A 26661-nucleotide genomic window follows, 5' to 3' on the forward strand; every position below is an offset into this window, starting at 1 on the left:
TAAGGAGCACAATTATGAATGGGTTTAAGTTGGCTCGTGTATCAGATGAATCATATAGCCCAACTAGTTAATCCTGTAATGCCATCTGACAAAGCTCACACCTGGAATCGCCTTGTAGCCCTGAGCAGGGCTTTCATTTCTAAAACAATCTTTTGCAAATAATATTAGGGCTTTAGATCTGATGTCTCGTAGAGCTAGGACTTCATGGTATGACTGAGAAACATTGAGTGTGAAAACTGACCTAAAGGTCTGCACTGTCCAACCATTCTGAACAAGTGAGAGAACGTGGGTTTCCTGGAAATAAAATGGTCTGATGCTCCCTTCCTCAGTCCCTATGTTCTCCATAAGCACTTCTGGATATTAAGTCTAAACATCATTATTCGATAAACGTGCCCTGGCTGCTTAAAAAAAAAAAAGAAAAACTAAAGACTTGGGGAAAGTTTACATGCAAGCCTAAGTTCAACATTTTTTTTAATAATAATGTTCAGTAAAACAAACGTAAGCTTTAGGTGGCTGACAACCTATTTCAGTTCACTGCATTTCAAAAATGTTTTGACTCTAAGCCTTGTTTGTTTTTCACCAATTTCAATCTGTCTCTGAATATTCTACAAATGACCCAGAGGAAATGGCCTTATCATAGAAATGGAAAACTGAAAACCCACTTTAAAACAAACAGAAGGGAGAGGTCCTTGAAAGGGAACTAAATCTCAAAACACCACTTCCTGCGTTCAGCTCTCTCAACAACCTTCTTACCAGGAGAAGAAACACAAATCCCAAAGGTTAATCCATCAGTTTCTGACACTGTTATTTTATCAGGACATAAACAGAAAAGATACCCCGAGTCCAGATACGTTCTCTCCACTGAACCTTTATACACAAGTCTAACTGTACTTTTAAGGGAAAATATTTTCTTAAGCACGAAAGAGAAAAAAAAAAGACCAAAAACAGTAGAGCAGAGGTTTCCTTTTTAAAGAGCCTCTGTCAAAAGGCAAAGTCCCCCAGCCCCTCTCAGAGAATCGCCTCATTGCCCAAGCCTGCTTTTCCTCACACAACTCGGGCCCTTAAAGGTGGCACCTCTGCTTGGCACGGAAAGGCAAGGTGGGTGTCAGGCCGCGGCCAACACCGGAGGAGGCTCGCTCCTGCAAACGGAGCGGGAACCAGGACGACTCACCCGGAGGGAAAAGCCGCTTCCTGAGGACGTTCTGCAGCTCCAGTGGTTCTGGAACACACCAACGTTCAGAGGTGGCACCCACGGTAAAGCGACTCAACGCTGAGCCCCGAGTGCCACTGGGCGTGTCCCTGAGGACCTCACTCAAGGCGAGACTGGAGCCCGGGGGAGCTCGCCGGCGGCGCGGCGGGGCCATGGCCCGGCCGCCCACTCGGCCTGTGGCGGGGACTGGCAGACGCGCTGGTTGTTAGCAGTGCTTCGTGGTTATCTCACCGCCACGTCATTCACACGACAGGCAATGCAGGGCCATCGTTCCACAAAACCCTTCTCCCTCTCCGCCCACATGCTCTTAAACACCACACCATAATTTACATCATTACACTGAGGAACAACATACAGCCTGGAGCTTAGCAGACACCAGCCATCCCATCGACCCTGAAGAATCCTACTGTGGATCCTCGTCCTCCGGGTCGTGAACAAATCAAAGGAATGTGACGACCAAGGGAATGGACCAGAAGAACTTGGTGAGGACTACCTTCAGCCTGAAAAATGTCCACAGTATCATGCTGGCAGCGAATCCACAGGCTCCCCAGTCGCTCCTGAGTAACAGGCTTGGAGCGGGTTGCTGGAGGGCTGCTGCTGCTAAGTCACTTCAGTCGTGGCCGACTCTGTGCAACCCCACAGATGGCAGCCTACCAGGCTCCCATGTCCCTGGGATTCTCCAGGCAAGAACACTGGAATGGGTTGCCATTTCCTTCTCCAATGTGTGAAAGTGAAAAGTGAAAATGAAGTTGCTCAGTCATGTCCGACTCATGAGGGCAGGCTAAGCCAAAACATCTCAAGACACTTGTGACAAACACAATGGCTCCCAGGGTTGACCTGGGCGGCCGGGGCACATTTTGCTGCTAAATGAACCAAATGATCCCCTACTGGTCTGCCAGGCTGAGCTAAACATTTCTGTATTTAGGCCCTAATGGCCTCTGCGTAATTCCTCTCCACTGCCATTCAAATCATTCAGACCAAAACGACAGTCAGTACGTATTCACTTTCAGTGTTCCAGGCATGCTTCTAAGACATTTCCAGGCATCGGTGCATTTGATCTTCATAACAACCCTACGAAGCAGGTATCATTAATACGTCCCCTTGTCAGACGGGGTGGCTGGGGCCCAGGTGAGCAGAATGGCAGAGTCGGGATATGTGTCCAGGCGGCCTGGCTCCACACGCCACCCTGTGGACCACACTGCCCCATCCCCCTGGGGGCACCTGTGGTGCAGTGCATTACTGCACACACACTCACCAACAGTGGTCAGATGTGAGGGGCCCGGGTATGGATGGAAGCCAAGAGAGGTGAGATCCTGTTCGGCTCTCGTCATCAACTGTGAGGCTTGGGGCAAGTCCCTCCCACCCCCTTGGTTTCAGGATATTCATTCATCTGCACAGCTCCGCAGGAGCGGGGGAGGGGGAGATGACGCCCCCTCTGCCTCTAAAATTCCACAGCACTCTACTAGACCTGATAAAGTTACTAGATTACCGTGTGACACTTAGAAAGCAATAGTGAAGACCCCAAGAAGGGAACAGAAAGTAAAATAAGTCTCGTGATTTCTGTCAGATAAAAATCAGGTTTACTACCTAAACGGCCTGGTGGGCCCCTGGCCATGCCCAAGGCAGCCAGGTAGGATGCACACGAGCTCGATGTCCTACCTGTTGGAACCTGTGTGTGTGCACGCTCACGGCCCAGCATGGAAATGGGGTGTTCTTAGTGAGGATGATCCACCACAGCAGCCCCTTGGGAGTGCTGGGACACCCAGAGTAGAGCTCAGTGTCACCCCCAGTCAAGCTTCTGACAAAGCAGGTCTAGTTTCAACCACATGATAAAACCAAGAGTTCTTTGTAATCTCTTAGTTCAGAAAAAAAGAAGTCTATTTACACACACACACACACGCGTCTTAACACTCACCAGCATGGAGAAAGTGTCCTTACTGGCCATAAGAGAAAGAGTTCCCTGGACCCCCGGTGTGAGGAAGACAGGCAGGATAGCCGTCGTCTGAACTGGGTGTAGGAAGAACGCTGCTGAACAGCTGGGCTCTTCTGGGTTTCTTCCAGCCAGCTGGTATCAACCAGTCGTGCCTGGATGACTCAACTATGACGAAGGCCACAATTCTTCGAGTTTTTTGAGAGACCCTTGTCTGCTGCTCTTCTCAGGAAGTCTCAGAAAGAGCAGGGCAGGCCATCTACCAGAATGAACCGCAGCACCAGGAGGAAAGCCCTGCCTGACTCAGTGTAGGAGGGTAAAGAATGAATCCAAAAGCTTAAAACGAGCAGTACCTGTCCTTTCTTTTGTTTAATCAGAACCTACTCTATTAAGAGGACCCGAGACCAATACAGGTGCAGAAAAGGTAGATCTGATAAAGAAACCTACCTACTAGTCACGGGAGCAGAAGGGCAGCACAGGGCTCCTCCCCTGGTCTTTCCAACAACCCGATGGACGTCCCCTTCCTTCTCCCAATTTAGCCAGAACTTCAGATTGAGAGAGTAGCATTGAAACATGTATATTACTTACTCCTTGGAAGGAAAGTTATGACCAACCTAGATAGCATATCAAAAAGCAGAGACATTATTTTGCCAACAGAGGTCCATCTAGTCAAGGCTACAGTTTTTCCAGTAATCGTGTATGGATGTAAGAGTTGGACTATAAAGAAAGCTGAGCACCGAAGAACTGATGCTTTTGAACTGTGGTGTTGGACAGGACTCTTGAGAGTCCCTTGGACTGCAAGGAGATCCAACCAGTCCATCCTAAAGGAAATCAGTCCTAGATGTTCATTGGAAGGACTGATGTTGAAGCTGAAACTCCAATACTTTGGCTACCTCATGCGAAGAGCTGACTCATTCGAAAAGACTCTGATGCTGGGAAAGATTGAGGGCAGGAGGAGAAGGGGACGACAGAGAATGAGATGGTTGGATGGCATCACCGACTCAATGGACAGGAGTTTGAGTAAACTCCGGGAGTTGGTGAGGAACAGGGAGGCCTGGTGTGTTGCAGTCCATGAGGTCTCAAAGAGTCAGACACGACTGAGCGACTGAACTGAACTGATGTATATTACTGTATGTGAAACAGATGACCAGTCCAAGTTCGATGCATGAAACAGGGCACTCAAAGCCCATGCACTGGAACGACCCAGAGGGATGGGATGGGGAGGGAAGCGGGAGGGGGGTTTGGGACAAGGGGACACATGTATACCCATGGCTGATTCATGTCAATGTATGGTGAAAACCACCACAGTATTGTAAAGTAATTAGCTTCCAATTAAAATTAATTAAAAAAAAATTCTTGGGCTCTAAAAAGGGGGAAGTACCTGGAGTCCACTGCTGACACACAAGGATTCTTGAGCAGGCAGACTAAGGATCACCCAGTTAGTGCTCAGCCCACAACCAGGGCTCCCTGGGCCTAAACCCTGGTTACTGTCTGCAGCATCACTGTGTGAATCCCCATGGACCCAACCCGCTCCAGGCCATGCGTTTCCAAAGGCACAGACCTTTCTGTAATCCCTCTGGGCTGCAGAGACTGCTCAGAGGACATCTAGCAGAGGTAATTTATTTTTGACATAAAAATGCTCCGACCAGGGGCTTAAGTGGGAAAAAATTTGTCGGTTCTTTTTCACAGCCATCCTGGGTATTTCGTTTCATTTGTTTTTAAAGATGAGGTTGGTGGTTTAGTCACTAAGTCGTGTCCCATTCTCACGACCCCATGGACTGGAGCCTGTTCATGGGATTCTCCAGGCAAGAATACTAGAGTGGGTTGCCATTTCCTTCTCCAGGGGATCTTCCCAACACAGGAACTGAACCCTGGTCTCCTGCATTGCAGGCAGATCCTTTACCAACTAAGCTACAAGGCAAGCCCGGATTACACTGTATACATATATAGATGAGATATTTGACTTTAACTCCGTTTACATATTCATTCAAAGCCAAAGATGTATATAAGTATATACATGCACTTTTGTGTGTATATACATGTGTAAGCACGTAGTTTGTTAGGTTATACACAGAATTTCTATTAAGATTTTTGAAATAGACAAACAATATGGGGTTGAAGTATTTATCTGATTTGATTATAATTTTGTATGTCACCAATTTTTTAAAGCAACATTCAAATGCTAAGCCATTTACTTGGCTAAGATGAGGTTAGAGCTCACATAAACGGCACGGTTTACTTATGCACAGACCGTGTTACCCATCGGTCAGTGAGCACGCTTCAGCAATGCTTTTAGATATAGCACACATCAGAGGAAAGCCCACGCGCCGAAGAAAGGCTGGTGCGGCGCGAAGGCACAGAAGCTTTCCTCTGTGGAGCCCTTTGCCAGGACCTGTGGGAGCAGGCACGGACTGCCCTTGAGCAGAGATCCGTAAATCCTCCCGTTAGTCCACCTTTTATGAGGAGATACTGTTTGCATGTTGGTTTTCCCACTGTCCCTGCATCTCTAGAAGACTATGTCTCTGCCATTGTTGTTAATAAACTGTAAAATCATCCGAAGGATTATCTTTGTGCTGGTGCTCAGGCGTGTCTGACTCTTGACCCCGTGGACCGTAGCCCACCAGCCTCCTCCGTCCATGGGATTCTCCAGGCAAGAATACCGGAATGGGTTGTCATTTCCTTTTCCAGGGGATCTTCCCGACCCAGGGATCGAACCCGCATCTCCTACATTGGTGGGCAGATTCTTTACCACTGTGCCACAAGGGAAGTCCCACAGGAATCCATTATTAAAAGTTAATTTTCTATAAGCCAACTTTCAGGATGAAGAATCAGAATCACTATACCGAAAAATCTGAGGAAGAGACTCAGACATTCTTCGAATTTCTTTTTTCTTCTCTTCGTACAATAAAGGGGCATTTTTAAGTTTCTTCGTCCTGGAAGGATACTGCAGAGATTCTGTATTCGGGATCTGTAGTTCTTTTTCCTCTTCTAATAACAGCTTTAAAATATAACCTCAATGCTCACCTAGCACCCCTGACAGAAAGTGTTAGTCACTCAGTTGTGTCTGACTCTTTGTGACCCCATGAACTGTAGCCCACCAGGCTCCTCCACCCATGGTGATTCTCCAGGCAAGAATACTGGAGTGGGTTGCCATTTCCTTCTCCAAGGGATCTTCCCGACCCAGGGATTGAACGCGGGTCTCCCACATTGCAGGCAGACTCTTTACTGACTGAGCCACCAGACAGAAGGTGCCAACAAAGGGTAGAAGGTACAGAAAAGCAGGAAGGGGATGGGCACGGAACACTGCCCCTTGTTGCTGAGCTGAGCTCTGGGCTTGAGGGGTTAACGTGAAAGGCAAGGTGCAGCAGAGGCAGGTGCACTCTGTGGAAGGGCCTGGCAGGGAGGTGACAGCAAAGTCGCCGACCATGGCTGACATCTCCTGCACACGTCCTAGCTCCGGGCACTGTGTCAAGCGCTTCAAAACATCATCTCGACTGATCCTGGTAATGTCTCTAGGAAGTTAGTATTGCTGTGACCTCTGCATAAAGGACAGAAGGACGGCTTTCTGTCCAAGGTAACACTGTCAGGAAAGGGCCAGGTTAGGCTCTGAAGACAAGTCCACAGGTAAAGAACCAGGCTTTTAACTCTATACACAATGCTACCCACTGCAGAGGTAGTTCTGGTCCTCAAAGAGGTCCAGTAGCTAGCTTGACGGGATTACAAATGTTAATACAATCACAGTAAGACTTGCACTGTGTTAGTCGCTCAGTTGTGTCCAATTCTTTGCAACCCCATGGACACCAGGCTCCTCTGCCCATGGGATTTTCTAGGCAGAATACTGGAATAGGTAGCCATTTCCTTCTTCAGGGGACCTTCCAGACCCAGGGATCGAACTTGGGTCTCCTGCATTGCAGGCAGAGTCTTTACCATATGAGCCACCAGGGAAGCCCTAAGACTTGCATTAATACCCTTTAAATTATATAAGTTATCTGTAATCATCTAAGAGCTAAGCTGGGAGGGATTGGGGGCAGGAGGAGACGGGAACGACAGAGAATGAGATGGCTGGATGGCATCACCAACTCGATGGACATGAGTTTGAGTGAACTCCGGGAGTTGGTGTTGGACAGGGAGGCCTGGAGTGCTGTGATTCATGGGGTCACAAAGAGTCGGACACGACTGAGCGACTGAACTGAACTGAACTGAAGAGCTAAGCTAATCTGCACGGGGAAAAACTATATAAATAATTATTCTTGAAATCTGGAGATGTCATAGAAAGAAAGTAAAAGAATGGTCCTACATCCGGCCTGTGAGGTTTCTAGGGTGGGTGGAATTTCCTACATGTCCATCTCTCCACTATTCTTTTTCATGCCCACACAAAAAAATTTAAAGTGGATATACTTCTATCTTCCCTCAGAAACTTGAAAACTCTACTAAAGGCTCCCTGGGGCTCTAGCACTTTTTCTCTCTCTGCTTCAGGGCCTTGCATGTAAACAACTTAAAGTATACTTTATCTTGGCTGAAGATAGTAATGATTGGGACTGGCTCACTTCCACTGAAAAGACACTCTGAAGTTAGAAAATCAAAACAGAACGCTGGATGTGTTTGCAATTTCAACCACAACCCCTGCTCCACCTTAAATAGCATGGGCTGCTTTCTCATGGAAAAATAAGATTTATTACTAGAAAAGTTAGAGGAACAAAAACAGTAACTTATAAGGGAAAGTAGTAGAGCTCCTTTGCAACAGAAGATTTTAATCAGGAGAAAAATAGAGCAGTTGAATTCCAAAATAATCTAGCCTGAACAGCATTTACTTTGGGTATAAAGAAAATGACGTCGTTACAGAGTCGGGATCCGAAACAACTGTTTCATACAGAACCAGCTACAATGCCCAGTTCATTCCAAATTGCTGGGGAAAACTCTGCACTCAAATCTAAGAATGTACAGCCACAGGAGGCTCAAAGCTTGTCACTCGAGTTCACAAACGAGCCTAGATTCTCTAAAACCTTGTTGTTTAAATACAAGTTTTAACTTGTGGGTCAGTTTGTTCAAAAGGGAAAAAAAGCATGAGATCAAAATGCGGGATTTGGTAACTTGGAACACTTCCTCAAGGGTAAACAGCGTGCCCCACTAACACCATTCTGGCTGGAGGCGACAGTACTTGCAGAAGCTTGGCACCTTTTGGTGTTGCTGTTCGGTGGCTAAGTCACGTCCGACTCTACGACCCCCAAAAACTGCAGCGTAAACTGCAGCGTACCAGGCCTCCCTGTCCTTCACGGTCTCCCGGAGTTTGCTCAGACTCATGTCCATTGAGTCGGTGACGCCCTCCACATGCAGGCAGACATTATCCTGACGAGGATGGGAGAGGAGAGACCAACAGGCGGGAACGAGCCAGGACTGTTGCCCTCTCCTCGGGCAGACACACTGCTGACGCGGTCCTGTTTGCAGTCCCACAGGCAGTGACCTGAGCAGGGTTCCAGCTCTCTCCTCAGCCATCACTTCCCAGCTCACAGGACAGGGTTTCAGGGGACAAGTGCTCCAAGGACAGGCTCTGGAAATCCCACATCGGCTACCTGCCAGCTGTGTCCACGGGGCGGGCAGGGGCCTCCTCTCCCCGGGCTCCCTGGACCCCCGCCCTGCTTTTCCCACAGGTGCAAGTTCCGAGGTCTCATTGCTACATCAGCCAGGAAACGTCAGAAGACAGGAACTCGGGTGAAATCAAACTATCTCCTTGTCTAAAACTGTGACAGGAGAAAATACTGAAACTATTGTTTTCAATGAGAAAAAGGTATATAAAGAAATCCTTTATAGCTCTGTTGCCCAACAGCACAGATAACTAAACGCAGCTGTAACCCCTTCACTGAAGTCAGTGGGATGAGCCTCAATAAAAGCCCCTCCCGGATGGGAAGAGCCAGACCCCTCCCCAAGCTGGGATGTATTTTAAACAAGGCAATTCAGCATCTCTAAGGCTCCCCTGCAGGACTGAATGGATATGGACAGGGAAAGGAGATTTTTCAGATCCCCTTGTGAGCAGAAAATATTCTCAATAAGCCATTCAATGCATGTGCTGGGGCTTACAGATCGAACAGGAACGTTCTGGCACTATCATTAAAACGAGAAGGCGAAGGCAGGCGGGCCCCTGGAGGAGCACAGATGTTCCTGCTAAACCTCCCCTCAAGGCTCAAAGGCCCTAGCGGGTTTTCAACCTGAATGTGAAAAGACACTTAACGTGGGCTGGGCCGTGAGAGTCCCTGAGGCTTCTGTGGCGGGAAAAACAAAGAAACAGAAGGAGAGGGATGCGCGGAAACGGCTCTGCCGCCCCTGGAGGGAGACACTCCTTGTGAGGGACAGAGAGTTCACCCACGGCCGTGAGGGAACCATTCAGACTGGGTGGCCTCTCTCGGTCCTGGGTGGCTCAGCTCCTAACAGGGCGCCTCAGGCCACGACGCCTCGATAAATAGATCCCCAAACCAGCACGCTGACCAGAGGCACCGTCCACTGTGAGGCGCTCTGTGGTAACTGGGACTTTGTGCTACACAAAAGTCAGGAGACAGCCCCTGCCCGCTTGGGTTCCAGGCTGGAAGTGAGGCGTCTGCACAGGCTGGCTGCTTCCTCCTGCCCCGCTCCGCCGCCCCCCTCCCACGTCCTGCGGATGAAGAGGGGCATCTCAAGTTCCTGGCACACACTGGCTCTGGAACAAGCCCTAAATACTGCCCTGCTAGCCCAACTCCCTCATGTGAAACACAAGGTCAGCTCAGAAAGGAATAAGGGACATGCCCAGAGTCACAGAGCGCATCAGAGGTGCCAGAAAGCCCAGGATCGGGACAGCCCCCTGCATGCTGCTTCGGCTCCAAAGGGCGGGAACGTGGCCCTGCGTACAGCACTGCAACACACACACACACACATGCGCCCGCCGGCCGCTCAGAGTCAGGAGAGGGGCCTGTGGACGGGGACCTCCTCCACCCTGGTTTCACTTCAGCTGCTGGGGCTCCCACTTCTGCTCTCAGGACCTCTGATGAGGGCTGGAGGAGACGCAACCTTCAGTCACTTATGCAGCCAAGAGAAGAAGAATTCTAGTCTGCTGCCATCTCTGCATTCGCCTTCCTGGAAGCGGTGTATTTGCGTTTCAAAATAAGTGCTTCTTCTCAATCAATTCAGGCTGAGGAAGGGTAACCAACGGTTATTACCTCCACAGAATTACAGGGCAGAATGTTAGGCTGTGGAAACAGCCCAAGGCAGACAGTGGGAGAATGAAACTGGTTCTCTCAAGCCGCTGGCCTCCATCCATCCTCCATCCGGCCAGCGGCACCCATGGCTGCTCAACCCGGGAGCTCTTCTACCTGCTCCAACTCCAGGCTCCTAACTGCTTTTCAATCTGTTCTTGTACAGAAGATATTAGCTGGTCACAGAGAGTTAACCTAAAGGGCCAGAATTAGTATGATTTCATAGAGCCAAGGCTTCCCTGGTGGCTCAGCTGGTAAAGAATCTGCCTGCAACGCAGGAGACCTGGGTTCAACCCTGGATCGGGAAGATCCCCTGGAGAAGGGAATGGCTACCTACTCCAGTATTCTTCCCTGGAGAATTCCATGAACAGAGGAGCCCATGGGGCTGCAAAGAGTCAGACACAACTTAGCAACTAACACTTTAACATAGAGCCAAGTAATGAATTTTTGGAGTTGAAAATACACTTCATGAGTTACTTTAATCTCACTTTCCCAAAGAGTAAATAAAGGCCTCAGAATGAGGTTAAGACTCTGAATGTAAACAGAACAGGACCAGAGCCCACGTCTCCCACCTCCCAGCACGATGATCTTCCTACGGCCCTGGGATCACCGGCAGACATGGGACAACCGCAGAGGCCTCCATCCATGGACGGGTCAGGAGGTCTCCCCAGGCTGGTCAGAGTCACACTGGCCTTACACACACAACAGCCATGGCAAAACAGCCACTCCAAGGCCCCATCCGTCAGTTGCTCAGCAAGATGGAACAGGGGCTGGAGAAATATGCGGTGGAGGGAAAAGGTCCATGACGCCTGGAGCAGCCCTGAAGGCAGAGGGAGAGGCCAGCATGTGAGAAGAATGGCCTCCAAGCACAGGAGGGACACTCCTGGTCACATAACACGCAGTACTGCGAGGAAAAAGACCCCTGAGTCCTGTCCCTTCCTTCACAGGGCCACTCATCTTCAACCAAGCTGGTGTAACTTGGCTACATGGCAGACTGCGGTGTCCTCAGTTGCTTTCCTAAAGCTGAGTGCAACACAAGATAAACACAGCTTCCACACCAGTCAGCCCTGGGCGGGTCCGGATCCTCACCACACCCTGGGCAGCTCTGGCAGATGGACCTCGGGGTTCGTGAGAAGAGCCGGAGCCACAGGCAGGGCTCCACTGATCTGGGGCGGAGGGGGAGCTCCCAGGAGGAGGAGCAGGGCACACGGCAGCATGTGTGTGTGCGTATGTGTGTGTTGTACAGATTTGGATCTGCATTTCCCAGTGAAACAGTTAGCAAAAATGTCGCTTTCCTTTGAAAAGAAGAGGTGACTTTCCCAGCACTGGGTTGGGCAGTCCACACTGCTCACCCTGCGGAGACCGGGAGGACGGAAGCCCACAGGGAAGCTGGGGCCGCAGACTCGGCGGTTTGTCGCTGCGGTAAATGGCGTTCTTTGGTTGTGTTCCAGGTGGAGGCTTTTAAGTTCCCTCATTTTCAAGCTTCAGAAAATGCTGAGCTCTGTAATTTCCACAGTGACCTCAAAGTTGCAGCCAAGGATGGGACCACACCCCGGACTGCTTACCACACCCGGGACCTTGACCTGGCTCCTCAAGGTCAAGTTGCCAGAAACTTCGAGGCAGAGTCCACCTTCAACCCACTTCCTCCTCCGGTCGACTCCCCATTACCTGCTACGCCTGTGGGCCACGTGCCCACCTGGGATCCTGAAGCCACACTGAATCATCGGACACGTGGACAGACACTGACCTGGCTGTCACAAAGCTGATGCCAGGTCAGCATCTGAGACCCCGCGCTACAGAACTCGGCGAGCAGGGTCAGGCCTTGAGCAACAGGACCCTCCCTCACATTGTAACCGGAAGGGTCCAGAGGTGGTTCCTCCATCACGGTCACACACTCAGGTCTTTGCGCCAATCACATGCAAGTCTGTGGTCCTCGCATCCCTCTGCCTTGGGAGCCAGGAGAGCTTGAGTCCTCTGGGTGAACTGTTTCAACAGAGGACACATCATGAGCCTCTAAGAGCCGGCTCATCTGAGGAGTCCCCCAAGGGACTGACTAGAGACACATGTTCCAGTGGTCAGTGGGCATCTCCACTGCCCAGTCAATCCTGAGCCTTCTGACTCGTAAGCTGCAGAGACAAGTCTTTAATTGTCTTTTTGGTTTACCTTTCAAGCAGCGAAATAATAAAGAAGTACAAATGTTTCCCTGTCATTCCATCACCCGGAACCGCAGTCTTGTCCTGGGAAAGCCAGGCTAAAATGCCAACGCGTGGCAGCTGTGCCCCTCTGTTTAGCAATATTCAGACAAAGGACTTAGGAAACCAGGATGGATGAACAGCAAGGGGAACTAAACCACAGGATGCGAGCGCCTCCCACGCAGTCGCCCCGCCCTGCGGGATGGCTGCCTCCTGCCCAGCAGCGTTCTCTCCAGGTCTTCTGGGGCAGGGGATGTCATTTCAGCCGCCAGGCATCCTGTTTCTCACCCCTTCAGGTACTCACAGCTCCCACAACAACACTCCTGAGACAGGGAAGCCGTAAGTAAAGGTGACCAGGGCTGGATGAATACCAAATGAACCAGCGTCAAGGCCAGCGGCTGTGGGCGGGGCAATTTGATAGTTACACTGAACACCCTCGGTCACCCTTTCCTCACTCAGGACTCAGAGTCAACACAGCACCCCTCAGCTTGGTGTTCAGCCGCAATACTTACCTACCTTCTTGAAGATAACTGTCTTAAGTTGTTTAAAAGAGGAAGCAGAAATCGTTGAGTGGATGGTGGATACAGCAAGGTGGAGAAATGACAGAAAAAGGAAGAGAGTCATCATTTCCACGTTGAAAACAAATGTCTTCCAGACGAGGAAACGGACCAGCAGGAGAGGAAGCGACTGGGTCTCGGGACCAGCGCAGGGCTGGGCCGGCAGAGGTGCTCTGGCCCCGGTCCTGGCTCCCCTGGCCGACAGGCAGGGCCTCCACGGAGCACCAGCTGAATCAACAGAAGGGAGCGGCTGGTGGAAGCGCGTTCTGAGCACAGACACTCCGTGGCCCGCCCTGCTTCTGCAGACAGGCTGCAGGCACGCCGGGACCTCTGAGGAGCTGGGGGGACACACGGTGCTCACAGAGACGATGCGGGAGGTCAAGGGCACCCACCAAACACGGGAGGGACGCAAATCATCCACGGAGCAATCTGCAGTCCCCTAGCACTTTCTCCTGCGTTGTTTTCCTTCACCCCCACAACAGTCCCATTTTCCGAGTAAAGAAACTGGGGACCAAAGACGCCCTCCCGGGGCCCACAGCTGGTGAGCAGCCACCACGGCAGCCGGGCCCACACCTTCCTTTCCTATGTCCCCTCCACCCGACGTCACTAATGACAAAAAGCCAAACCCCGCGGTAGACCAGAGCGGGGACTGAACCACACCCTCAGGCCAGCTACACAGTCACAAAGGTTCCCGCTGGATCACTGACATCCCCACTGGAACCCAGCACCAGCTCTGCCTCCCCTAGAATTTCAGGACGGGGCGTTCCTGGAGCAGGGTCAGCCCAGCCTCTGCTGAGAGGGCCCCCGTGGCTCGCTCTCCCGCAGGAACTCTGACCTGAGGGCAGGAACCATGGTGTGGCCAGAGCCGGCCCTGTCGCCGGACTCAGCTCTGGTGACACAATCCAGCTGTGCAGGTGGGTGCCCTTCATGGGGCTTCCAAACACGCCAGGGCTGAGCAGCAGAGCTGCAGACAGGACGTGTGCCTCATGGAGCCGCACGTGAGGCGAATCCCACAGAACTTTCCATCCTTTGTCCCTTCACGCTGCAAGGCAGCTTCAAATCGGTCCCCCCAGAGCTGCACAGACCATGCCTTGCAAAAATCCACTCGGAACCATCAGGAGGTCCCCTCAGCAAAGTGGGACCAAAGGGACTTCAGTGTAAATTATTGCCATCACCACATATTCCTTTCATATTTTTGAAAACGAGTTCAAAATAAAGTTTAAAAGCTACGAGGATAGTAGACAGCACTGGAAAATCATGGAGGCAAATGGAAACTGACACTTTTAAATTACTAAAGCTTTAGAAAAAGTCATCTAGACATGAAATCTTTATAAAAGCAAAACGGGGAAAAGAGATGCATTTACAAATTGTAAGAATTTTTCACCTCATAGTAACAGAAAAAAAAAAGTAATTTTTAAAGGAGCCAAAAAATTGCTAGGCATTTTCACATATTTTATCTCACTTAATCTCTTCAATAACCATGGAAAAAAAGATATCATCCACAAGTTACAGCCCAGGAAATACAGGCTAAGTGGCTTCACACAACTGCACAGCTACTAACTCCTGGAGCATAAAGAGAGAACGTGCCACCCCGGGAACACAGGGGAACCCTGAGAGAGCAGGCAGAGCTGCAGGCCACACACGACCTGACCTGTGGAAAGCGCCAGAAGGAGCGGCCAGGTCCCGACAACGTCTCTGCTGCACCCCCAGCGTGGGGCACGGGCCCGTGTGTGCAGCTCTGTTCTCCTAACACAACGAAACACACACTCGCTGCAAGGACGTGAGCACGAAGACGTGTTCACCAAGAGCTGATGGTTTTGTGCTCACTACCCATGGTCCCCCCTCAGCCTTCCTTCCACCACGGGCATCACGGGAGGTGACTGGTGGGAGTGAGCAGGCAGGGGCAGGGGCAGGCACTGTAGAGGAGCTGCCTGGAAGCCGGCACAGGGAAGTCCTGACGCTTCCTGTGCGAGCAAACCAACACCCCACAGGCATGACCACCAGTCTGCGAGGCCAAGTCCTCTCGTGTGCTGATGTTAGGAAGCATAACTGCCACATAATAACAGCGCGCTGAGCTTTTATTAATGCAGGAGAAATGCTGTGAAACGCTCCCACACTGCGCCTCCGTTAACAGTCACAACCACCACCCACCACCTCGTTCAGTTCTGTCGTCACCCCTGCCACACACAGGACGAGACTGAGACTCAAACGCGGCTACGCCACTCACTAGAGGTCCCGCTGGAAGAAAAGGAGGTAAAACGTAAACCTCAGTCCAGGCTCATAAGCACTGAGCGTCGATGCTTTCCACAAAATATGTTTCACATCCTTATTTTCAAGCATTCTCTTTCTCCTTTATTATCAAAGCTATGAAAGCTTGGGGAAATGTCCACTTGGGGGAAGCCCAAGAATACTGGAGTGGGTCGCCCATCCCTTCTCCAGGGGAACTTCCCGACCCAAGAAAAGAACCAGGGTCTTCTGCATTGCAGGTGGATTCTTTAGCAGCTGAGCTACCAGGGAAACCCCAGATAACCACTTAGAAAGAGGCAAAAATTTTATGCTGATAGGCTATGTAAGATAAATGACATGATGATATGTTGGAAATATATACTTAAAATTTACCTGTGCTCAAGAAATACCAGCTTATGCAATATACACTCACCAACACACCTGTCATACTCAGCTGATTACCCCAGACATCCAAGCACTGGAGTTCTCACCAGCTTTGGGGGTGTCGATGAACCCTTCAACTCCAAGCACCTAAAAAATGAAAATCATGTCCACACACTGACTTCAGCCTCTGTCCACCATCTGACCCTACAGGCGTCCCGCACGTGCCCTGGCCTGAACCTGCACGGTGGGTTAGTGCTTAGTTGTTCAGTTGTGTCCTACTGCAATGATATGGACTGCAGCCCGCCAGGCTCCTCTGTCCATGGGATTCTCCAGGCAAGAACACTGGAGTGGGCTGCCCTGCCCACTGTTCCTGACCCAGGGATCGAACCCGGGTCTCAGGGAAGACCGTCTGAGCTACCAGGGAAGTCCCTAACCTGAACAGAGACCTTTCCAGACAGAACTGTGGCGCTGGAGTTCCCTCAGCTCCAGAAAAAAAAATCTCCCTTTACACTTTCTTCTATAGATAACGGACTGGCCTTTGAAGTTTCAAAACCAACGCTGACTTCTCAGACAGATCGTGTTTCTACACTAACAGCACCGCCAACTTCCCTTCAGAGCACTGATACCCCAGAAATAAGTGTGGCCGCTTTGCGCGGCCGTCTGGATGACAAAAGCTCAAGCTGCTGACCTCCGGGCACCTCAAGCTGAGAAGGAGGCGGCTGGCATCGCCCTGGGGGCAGAGCGATGCCTGTGGCCCCAAAGGGCAGCAAAGCCCATCGAGGGAGCCCCTCACTGCCCAGGCGCCAGAGCCCTGCAGGAACACACCCTGGGCGCTTCAGGCGTCCTCGTTTACAAAACAATATCCAGGGATTCTCACGTTCCTAAGTTTCTAAGACGTCTTACAATGTTTTCCGCTTGAAACAAAACAGTTGAAGATTCCAGGAGTTATCTGTTAGCCACAGTCACTCACTGCCTGAGCGGCTGAACCCACCGAACCGCCGCACGAAAGCCAGCACCGCCCGGGACCAGACAAAGAACAGCAAGCGGATCCCGGTTACCTCCTCCGCCCGCGCACAGCCTGCGCGCAGCGCTGTCCGGGGCGCGAAGGGCATCCTCGGCCGCGCGCTCGGCAGACCCTCACCACGGGCCAGGGCTGCCCGGGGCCCGCCTGCAGCCGCTTCCTCTGGGAGTGCGGGCTGCAGCCCCCCGACTCCGCGGAGACATGCTCCCGGAGGCCGCTGCTCCCTCAGGGCTGCGCCGGGAGCGAGAGGCCCGGAGTCAATTCCCCTGGCCCTGCCTCCCCTCTCCCTCCAAGACCGCTTCAAAAGTCCGGAGCCAGTGAAGTCACTGTGACCTCACCGAGCTCCAGCTTAACCCTTGGGAAGCCGGACGGCCCGCGGACTGCGGGGGGGGGAAGGACAGCCCTGCTGGCTCACTCGGAGTGGCCCTGCTTCTGTGAGAGTCTGTCCGACCTCGTTTGCAAAAAAAAAGAAGAAAAAAGTGCTCTTCTCAGGCTTGTTTTTCCTAAACAGCACTACTGGTTTCTGAGGTACTAGTTTGCAAGATCGTCACTTCCTACAGCACCCGTTCTGGCTATCAAGGAATCCCTGAAATAGGCAATAAATAGATCTGATTCACTTCTATAAAACTCGTTAAATTCATGCTTAATTTTATGAGATTTGCACTTTCCTATTTTCCAGTTTTATTTCTGTCTTTCTGCTCTCGTGAAATGAAAACATTCTTTTGCCCTTGGCTCAAACCCTGCTTCAGACCCCCAGGAGTGGACAGGTAACACTCGCAGCTGTCAGATGCAGGCAGCAACTGACACGGAGGCACCTGGGAGTGGGCCCTACAGGACTCGGGACAGCCGGAATGGACAGGCACCAGACCCAACTAGTGGATGACAGAGTCCGCATCCCAGCTCCTGAAGAGAAAGGAGACTGGTTTTGCTGCATGTCATTTTCCGTGTGTTTTGTTTGGGCTTTTGATATTTTCGTTGGGATTTGGGAGTTATAAGGATCAGGAAGTAAAATAACTAAAAGTTATTTTATAAATGGAAGTAGATAAAATTACATACTCTCAAAGAAAGTGCAATATGCCCTTTCAAGAATTCTTTGGTTCACCCGGAAAATGATTATCACTTACTGTCCAGCAATTTCATCCCTAAATATATACCTAAAGAAACGCTCCCTGTGTGCAAAAGAAGCCAAGAATTAGAATGTTCACTGCCACGCCATTTAAACAACAGAAATACAAGACAGCCAAAATGTTCATCCTATGCCAACGGGAAAATGAGTTAGAGTGCATATTCATGCAATGAATACTGTTTAGCAAATAATTAATATACTAGGGCCTTACGAATCAATAAGAAAGAATCTCAAATATTGAACGAATAAGTGAGGCACAAAAGGGAACAAAATGGCACTTATATAAAGTTTGAAAACATGCGAGCGAACACGGCATTGTTTATGGGCTCACACCTATGAAGGCACAGTGCACACCCACGGGCCGTGGTCCTCTTTAGGAGACCCCGAGAGGGATGGGACCACAGAGGGGCAGGCACTGCGATGCTTTATTTCCCAAACTGCCTGGCGAGGTCAGAGGTGCTTATTAACACTTTTGGGTGTGCCTCAGACGTGCAGAGGTTCTGAAACTCAACTGCGCGACTGCCTTTCAAGTGTATTCAGTAGGCTCGGTCTAGAAAATTAACACACCAGGAGGAAAAGAGATTAATAAGCCCCTCAACTCCCAAGTCCCCAGGACCGAGCAGCTGTTCCTAATTGTGCTTCCATCTGGCAAGTCTCCCTGCCCACAACCACATCCACACATCCACCGGGTCCCTCCAAAGCCCAGACTGGGAGCCCCGGCCTGGGAGCCCTGCTGTCCGGCTCATGCAGCATTCCATGTCAAGCTGTCTGCCTCCTCTTTGGGTGGCATCTCGTACCCAGTATAGAAAAACTAATTAAGCTCTTCATCCTACGGAACTGGTCACCCAGGATGTGCTGGACTCTGTTACAGAGGTACTGAGTCTTAAATCTAAAGACCTGCCAACTTCACTGACTGATAGGAGGGACAGGTCTATGCTGACTGAGAATAATATTACATGATGAGCCGTAAAATGGGTGTTAAGTGAATGGACTGTGAATGAGGAACATTTATAATTTTGTTTCACGATAATAATTATTCAATACCTCTTAATTTCTCTGCACTAAAGACTTCATATTACTACTCTTGACTGGAAAATGTTACCTTCTTTGCATCGAGGTGGGACTGCTAGATAGGGTAATTATACAGACAATGAACTATCATTAAAGCCTCTCACATTCAAGTAAACTAAGGCTCTTAGAATTATTATTACAGATAAACAGCATCCGAACCATGGCACACTCACAGCAGGTGACTCTGAGGAAGTTTTAAAGACAACAGTTCAAGCAGTGTTATTACTGATAATCATAGCCAACGTTGTGTGAGTAGCCACCAAGGGGTAGTAAATTATTACCCCTTTTCCCATATGAGTGAGCTGAGGTTTAGTAGTGACAATTCACAAAACATGAGTCAAAGCAGCCTGACGTAACCCACACTCTCCACCAGGAAACCACACTGCTTCCCTGCAGGAAAATGGGTCAACCTCTGTATTTCTAGAGCAGGGATAGGCACCGTGAGATCACTACACCAAAGGTGACACAAGAAATCGTTTCAAGGTTCACAGCCAGGACCACTCACTTTTATGAACCTCTGTTAAGAGATTTCTCCCTGCCAGCAGCAGTGACCTACAGCAGGCCTGACCCCTGAGAACAGGGACTGTCTCAATCGGGTCTGCATTCTGCCGTTAATAATTTCCCACGCTTCTCAAACTGTAAAGTGCTTACAGCAATTGGTTAAAAGACACACTTTGATTGAGTAGCTCAGAGGTGAGGTCTGCATACTCATTTCCAACAAGCTCCAAGACAAGAGGCTGACAACTTAGGCTGAACATCAGAATCACCAGGGACTCTTTTATTTTCTTTTTTTTAAATTCTCCTTAATTTTTTTAAATTTTAGACCAACAATCTTGTGTTGGTCTAAGCTAGCATTGCCTGGGTTCCACCCTAAACCAACAGAATCAGAATCTGGGGAGGTAAAGCGTCGGGAGTCGGCACCTTGAAGAGCTCCTACCTTCCATGATTCTAGATTCGGAGGAAAGTGCCTGGGGACAGAGGCTCACGCACAGGCACATGGGGCAGCAGGTGAGGTGTGGGGATTGCGAAGCCGGAGCATTTCTCTAACATTCAGGTGTTAGATGGCTGGGATGGGGTCGACGTCAATCCTCACTAGCACTCATGAGAAGGATGGCACTCACGTCACCTGGCCACGCAGGTACTGAGCAGCGGCGCTCTGCTAGGAGCCTGTGCCAGTTTAGCAAAGACTCTGTACTGCAGTTTACAGACAGTTTCTAAGATCCAGGGGAGAAAAAGAAAAACCAGATTAAAGCACTGGAAACACACCCATGAGGGGCTCTGAGAAATGGATACTTGTGTGTAAAATGCTTTCCAAGAACTTTATTTGGAAAAGGGTTCTGACGTTTTTCTTCCCCACTGGATCAGTGGACAGAATTTCTCATCCAGTGTTGCGGATCTTGCGATAAGTGAGGTCTGAGAGAGAAAGCGTCCATTTCTGTAAAAGCGAGACAGTGTGCTGACACGGGAATAGATCGCCGCACCGCCCTGAGCGGCCGAACTCGCTGCCAGGCCATTTGTATTTCAAGCTGCGATTCTCCACGAAATGACATGTAACTCCAATGTCCTTTATCATTGGAAGTCTTTCAGTACAGTCGTTGATGAAAGGTCATCCACTTAGGCAGCACCCCCCAGCACTCTTCACACCAACACCTGGGACATTACTTTGTATGTCATATGGTTTAAACTACAGACTTAGAACACTTCTGGGAAACCCCATTTTCAAATCCAGGACCTTTTCCTAAAGTCATCACCCATCTACACAAGAGACACCAGCAAGCAGGGAGAGGCCAGGCTCCCAGGCCTGTCGAGAGGATGACCACGCCGGGCTCCCTGACAACCAGACCCTGCCGGGGACTGGAGGCGGGCATCAGAAAGCCGCACGGGCAGCCCCGGGGCTCCTGGGAGCCCCTCTCCAGCCCAGCCTCCCCGCGCTCACCCTCCTGAGCTCAGGCGAGCCCCCCTCCAGATGGGACTCCAAGTCCCCGCACACAGGGCCCTCCCTCTCCCCAAACAATCTGTGTGAACGACCCCGCTGCCAGGAGCCCTCCTACAAACCCTGCTGCTCTCCCTGACTCCTGCCGACTCCAGACTTCGTAAGTCGTTCACCCGGGTTCAGTTCAGCCACTCAGTTGTGTCCGACTCTTTGTGATCCCATGGACTGCAGCACGCCAGGCCTCCCTGTCCATCACCAACTCCCGGAGTTTGCTCAAACTCATGTCCATCAAGTCGGTGATGCCATCCAATCATCTCATCCGCACTGGAAATCTCACAATCACTTTGACGCAGCTGACACATCCTAGATTCAAACATTCACCAAAATCCTTGTGTCTTTTCTTTAATTTTCAGGCTTTTGTTTGTTTTCTTATGTTCCTTTGACTACTACTCAGACTACTGCAAAACTCATGATAGGTTTAAGATGAATATCCACAAAGTACAATTTGGCAAATTCTTACAAGAGAACTGTAAACTGAGCAACAAGGTTATTTCCATTTGACCAGTAAGAAATGGGCGGTTCCTCGAAGTGAAACAGCCTACCCAGGACCAAGCAGCCAGCAGAGAGGATGACTTGGTCTCCTGACTTCCGGTCCCAAATCCCCGCAGTTACACCACCTCACCAATGTACACTGAGTTTTATGACAGAAAGTGAAGTTTCAGGACACCCATTAACAGGTGTTTCAGACAGCTCAGAGGCAGTGGACTGGCATGACAGCTCTTCTCCAGGTTATCACTTTTGACAGTATTATTATTCTACATTCATATCCTACTATATGCCAGGCATTGTGAAGCCACCTAATTATCTATTCTTGATTTTTTTTTCACTTAATGTCATTTGCTTCTAAATAGGTGTCTATTCATTCCATTTTATAGTTGGAAAGGTTCCCTGATGCTCTGTAACTTACTCAAGGTCACGCCCCGAGTAAGTATCTGAGATAGGATCTGAATCCAGATATGACTGGCTCTGAAACCCTGGAGAGCCTCCACCCTCAGCACCGAGCAGGGACTCCTTTGGAATTCAAAAGAAAAAAAAAAACCTTACCATCACAACTGCTTCAGGAGGCTCAAAGAGAAAATGAAAACCGACTTTCTACAGAAGAACTTCTAAAACGTGAGAGGAGCAGGAGTAACGAACTGGCAAGGCAGGTATTCCCCACCTGGATCCCCCAAAACAAGCTCATGAGATCAAGCTCTTTTCCTGTCACCAGCTTAACTAGCGCCACGTGACCTTAATATTTTACATTATATTAAAATGCCTTCAGGGAAGTCCCTGGCAGGCCAGTAGTAGGACTCGGCACTTCCACTGCCAAGTTCAGCTAGTCGCTCAGTCGTGTCCCACTCTTTGCGACCCCGTGGACTGTAGCCCGCCAGGCTCCTCTGTCCACAGGATTTCTCCAGGCTATAACACTGGAGTGGGTTGCCATTTCCTTCTCCAGGGGATCTTCCCGATCCAGGGGTCAAACCTGGGTCTCCTGCATTGTAGGCGGTTTCTGTACCGACTGAGCCACCAGGAAAGCCCTCCACTGCCGGGACCCAGGCTCAATCCCTGGCTGGGGAACTAGGACACCACAAGCAGCATGGCACGGCCAAAAGGAACATTAATTAATTAAATACCTGCAGGTTTTAAGTTTGACTGTCAAAAATATTTGAAATTGACTTCAACAAATTTCTCTAAACACTGTTCCGTGTGACCTTTTCCTAGAAAGAAAGACACTAAAGAAAAAGAAAAACTGAGGACGTAAAAAGCACTTCCAATGTCAGCATCTCATTTGAGAAAGGGGAGAAAAGAGGCAGGCAGGCAAAGCACAGCTCCAGCTGGAGTGGACCGACCGACTGAGCACTCCCCAGGCATAACAGCTGCACACAGATGTCATCCACCCCCTGCTGGGCTCCTTGGGGACCCTGAGTGCCACCTGAAAGAACAACTGGACACCAGACATCGAACGTACCTGTGACACCGAAAAGGTAATTTTAAAAGGCAGTTCTGTTGTGGATCTCAGAGAACCAAAAGAGGACTCCTGCCATATGGCTGTATTTGCTGTCCCTCTTTTCCTCTCTGTCTGAACCCAAGCTCAACAGAAATAAACAACACTCAGCCCCGTTCATGCTCACAGTGGCCACACGTGTGCCCCGCAGGCCTCGGATCAGGACTCACCGACGGGAGCCACATTCCTCAGGGGATGGGCCGGCGAAGGAGAAGCACCCAGACACAAAGGCACCCATGGACACGTGTAACTGAAAGTCTCTAATTGTCCTTTCTAATTTGGGAGCCGTGTGACTGGACTCCACACAGCACCGCTGACCCCGTCAGCCTGGGTGCTCCGTAGCTGGACCACAAAGGGAGGGGAGGCTACACTTTTCTCCTTCACCAAAATATCGTATTCCATTCACGGGGTGAGCTCTTTCCTGATGGGCATGTGGCTCTCTGGTCAACATCAGTGTTCAAGCACTTGAGAGGATTTAACTACTCCTGCCAGAGTGATTCCAGGATCTTAAGGGGTCTTTTCAGATCCATCCGATAACACAAAGGTGCATAATCCTTTGAAAGACAAAGAGTCAGCACACACACTCTTTATGTCCTTCCCAACCTGATTCTAGAGGATTACAGCTTTGAAGTACTTTCTTCGTTGATGTGAGTGGAGCTCAGTCCCCCTCTGGCCGCAAAGCCCGGCTCTACCCAGGCCTGGGCGGCGATCCAGAGAGGGCAAGGAGCTGGGCTGGAATGCCGCGCATTGCCGCGCATCCTGGCCACCCTCACCAACCACACCGCCTCTTACAGGAAGCAAAACAACAGAGAACAGTGTCATTTGATGTTCACAAGGAGAAATCACTGTCAGAAACCACCAATGAAATCATCTTGACTGACAGAGTGAAAGCACACGCTGATACAGAAAAGTATTTAAAAATATACGTAGGCAAGGTCAAGCAAAACTACTGTTGTTTTGAGACCAAAAATAAATGGTCTCTGGAGCCTGACCGCCTGGGTGGACATCCTGGGCGTGGCACTGACTGTTCCTGTGACTGAGCAAGTTACTCAACTGCTCTGAGCCTTAGTTTCCTTATGTGGAGAATCAGAACACTAATGCTCCTTTCTCTTAGCTTATTATGAGAATTAAGAACCTTTTCTTTACTAAAGAAATAACACCGATGGCACACATACGATGCACAGCCCACAAGATGATCTTTACAGACTACCTAAAGTCATCTTGCAAGACTCTCTGCTGCTGCTGCTAAGTCACTTCAGTCGTGTCCGACTCTGTGTGACCCCATAGACGGAAGCCCACCAGGCTCCCCTGTCCCTGGGATTCTCCAGGCAAGAACACTGGAGTGGCTTGCCATTTCCTTCTCCAATGTGTGAAAGTGAAAAGTGAAAGTGAAGACTCTCTAACACTTTATATATCAAAATCAATAGCTCAACAGGAATGGGTTTAATTCTTTTGGTTCAAGTCCAGCAGGAATCAAAGCAGGGCTTTCAGTGCACCTTAGTCTCATCAGGCCCTCTCCTTTCTGCCTTCTTCAGAGTTCACTTTACCCAACAGAGTCAGATCCCTCAAGCTGCTCCCAAGGACACAGGAGAGGCCAGTGGGTAGAGACGGAAAGTCAGGCACACAAACTTGTTTTATGTATCACTTTTGCTGTGTTGTTTCCTCACAACATTTCTGAATAAATTTTGAACGTTTTTCTCCTTGAAGCCCTGACTCCCCTGACTAGGAAAGTCAATTGGGGTGACAGCTGTGTTGTCAGCATCCTAGTCCTGATTTCCTTAGCAGGCTCAATGCCTCTGTCTATGCCTTACCTCTGCAGAGGGATGTTTAATGCAGAAGAAATTTTTAAAAGCCTGATCACTGATTACCTTAAAAATTTATGGAGACACATTTATCAACGATCTGAAAAAGTTTTTTTCTGAAAATGAACACCACACACCACCAACCAGCACCACCACGTCTGTAATTACCAACTCAGACTTCTGACTCCATAAACATATGGCATGAGAGGAATTACGGAAATTAGAAAGAATACACATATGAAACCAGACAGCCTAGAACAGTGAATGCACCTGGACTAGGAGTCAGGCGATTTGAATTCTGGTACAAGATCTGTCACCAGCTAATGCTACTCCACCTGACTCAGATTCTTCACTGTAAAGCAGGGCTAGCTAAGGCCCCCTTCAAGCTGGAAATATAACTCTTCAACCTCTGATGTTACAATTTCTCCAAAGCACCAAGAAGGCAGAGAAGGTAAAGAAACATAGGCAAGTTATTCCAGATTCCCTAAAATTTCTTAGAATCATTGAGTCCATCATACTTTTTAACCCTGAATCAAAAACAGAAAAAAAAAAAAAACCCACCAAAAAGCCTCCTGCCAAGCTGGTCTGTCCACATTGCTAGCTGTGCTCAAGGAAGTCGAGCCAGTGCCAGAGCTCATCTCTAACTTGCTTCTCATTCAGCACTGGAAATGGATCTCATCGCTGGGCAAGGTGTCATAGTCTGACAATGCAGGTGATACGGCTGAAACTTCATCTCAAGTTGGCCTAAAGAACAGTACTGCCTAAATCTGGGGTGCTAAAATAATATAACCTACCCCAATACGCTCTCTTAACCACCCAGCTCTGCTGTACTAATGACTGGCACTCATGCTGGCGCCAACGATGGCTGTTTCTTATTCCAGGTCTCTGCAAACCACTGTCTTGCAGAGTTTGTGCTGTGCTGTGTTTAGTCGCTCAGTCATGTCCAACTCATGGACTGTAGCTCTCCAGACTCTGTCCATCACGATTCTCCAGGCAAGAATACTGGAGTGGGTTGCCATGCCCTCCTCCAGGGGATCTTCCCAAACCAGGGATCGAACCCAGGTCTCCTGCATTGCAGGTGAATTCTTCACCATCTGAGCCACCAGGGAAGCCCAAGAATACTGGAGAGGGTAGCCTAACCCTTCTCCTGGGGATTGTCCCGACCCAGGAATTAAAGCAGGGTCTCCTGCATTGCAGGTGGATTCTTCACCAGCTGAACTACTAGGGAAACCCTTGCTGAGTTTCAGTTCAGTCGCTCAGTCATATCTGACTCTTTGCGACCTCATGGACTGCAGCACGCCAGGCCTCCCTGTCCATCACCAACTCCCAGATCCTACTCAAACTCATGTCCATTGAGTCAGTGATGCCATCAACCATCTCATCCTCTGTCGTCCCCTTCTCTTCCCACCTTCAATCTTTCCCAGCATCAGGGTCTTTTCCAGTGAGTCAGTTCTCCGCATCAGGTGGCCAAAGTATTTTCAACATCAATCCTTCCAATGAATATTCATGACTGATTTCCTTCAGCATGAACTGGTTGGATCCCCTTGCAGAGTTTACCCTCCCTGTGGCTTCTGCAGCAAAGCCTCTCAGCCCAAAATACCTCAGGCCCAACCTATTTCAGACCTGTGATATCAATAACTTCAACTCACTCCAGAAAGCTGGATTGGAATTTCAATGAAATTATCTGCATTTTATCACAACTTATAGTTACCAGATGGAGAAGGAAATGGCGGCCCACTCCAGTGTTCTTGCCTGGAGAATCCCAGAGACGGTGGAGCCTGGTGGGCTACCATCTATGGGGTCGCACAGAGTCGGACATGACTGAAGTGACTTAGCAGCATAGTTACCAGAGACCATGGTGAAACTAAAGGACTAAAGTGGCACCATCCACCCAAGGACACACCCCTCTCAGGGAGGTCCCCTCAGAGACACTCCTGTCTCA

General features: G+C 49.8%; 1 protein-coding gene across 10 annotated transcripts in view; it reads right to left on the reverse strand.

Annotated features, from left to right (window-relative positions):
* The window catches only part of PSD3 (pleckstrin and Sec7 domain containing 3), a 610189-nt gene that overhangs the window by 296024 nt on the left and 287504 nt on the right, over positions 1–26661 (reverse strand). The window contains exon 1 of one of the 10 annotated variants that reach the window (XM_088832769.1): positions 16778–26567. The exons of 8 other annotated variants lie outside the window; for them this stretch is intronic. The gene's annotated coding sequence lies outside the window, so the exon portion shown is untranslated. Of the gene's footprint in view, positions 1–1171; positions 15663–16777; positions 26568–26661 lie in introns of those variants that run through there. One more of the 10 variants, XM_088832768.1, reaches the window with a different exon arrangement.

This window comes from Moschus berezovskii, chromosome 26, assembly GCF_049115385.1.
Source record: "Moschus berezovskii isolate FMDL1 chromosome 26, NW_MosBer_1.0, whole genome shotgun sequence".
NCBI classification, from domain to species: domain Eukaryota; kingdom Metazoa; phylum Chordata; class Mammalia; order Artiodactyla; family Moschidae; genus Moschus; species Moschus berezovskii.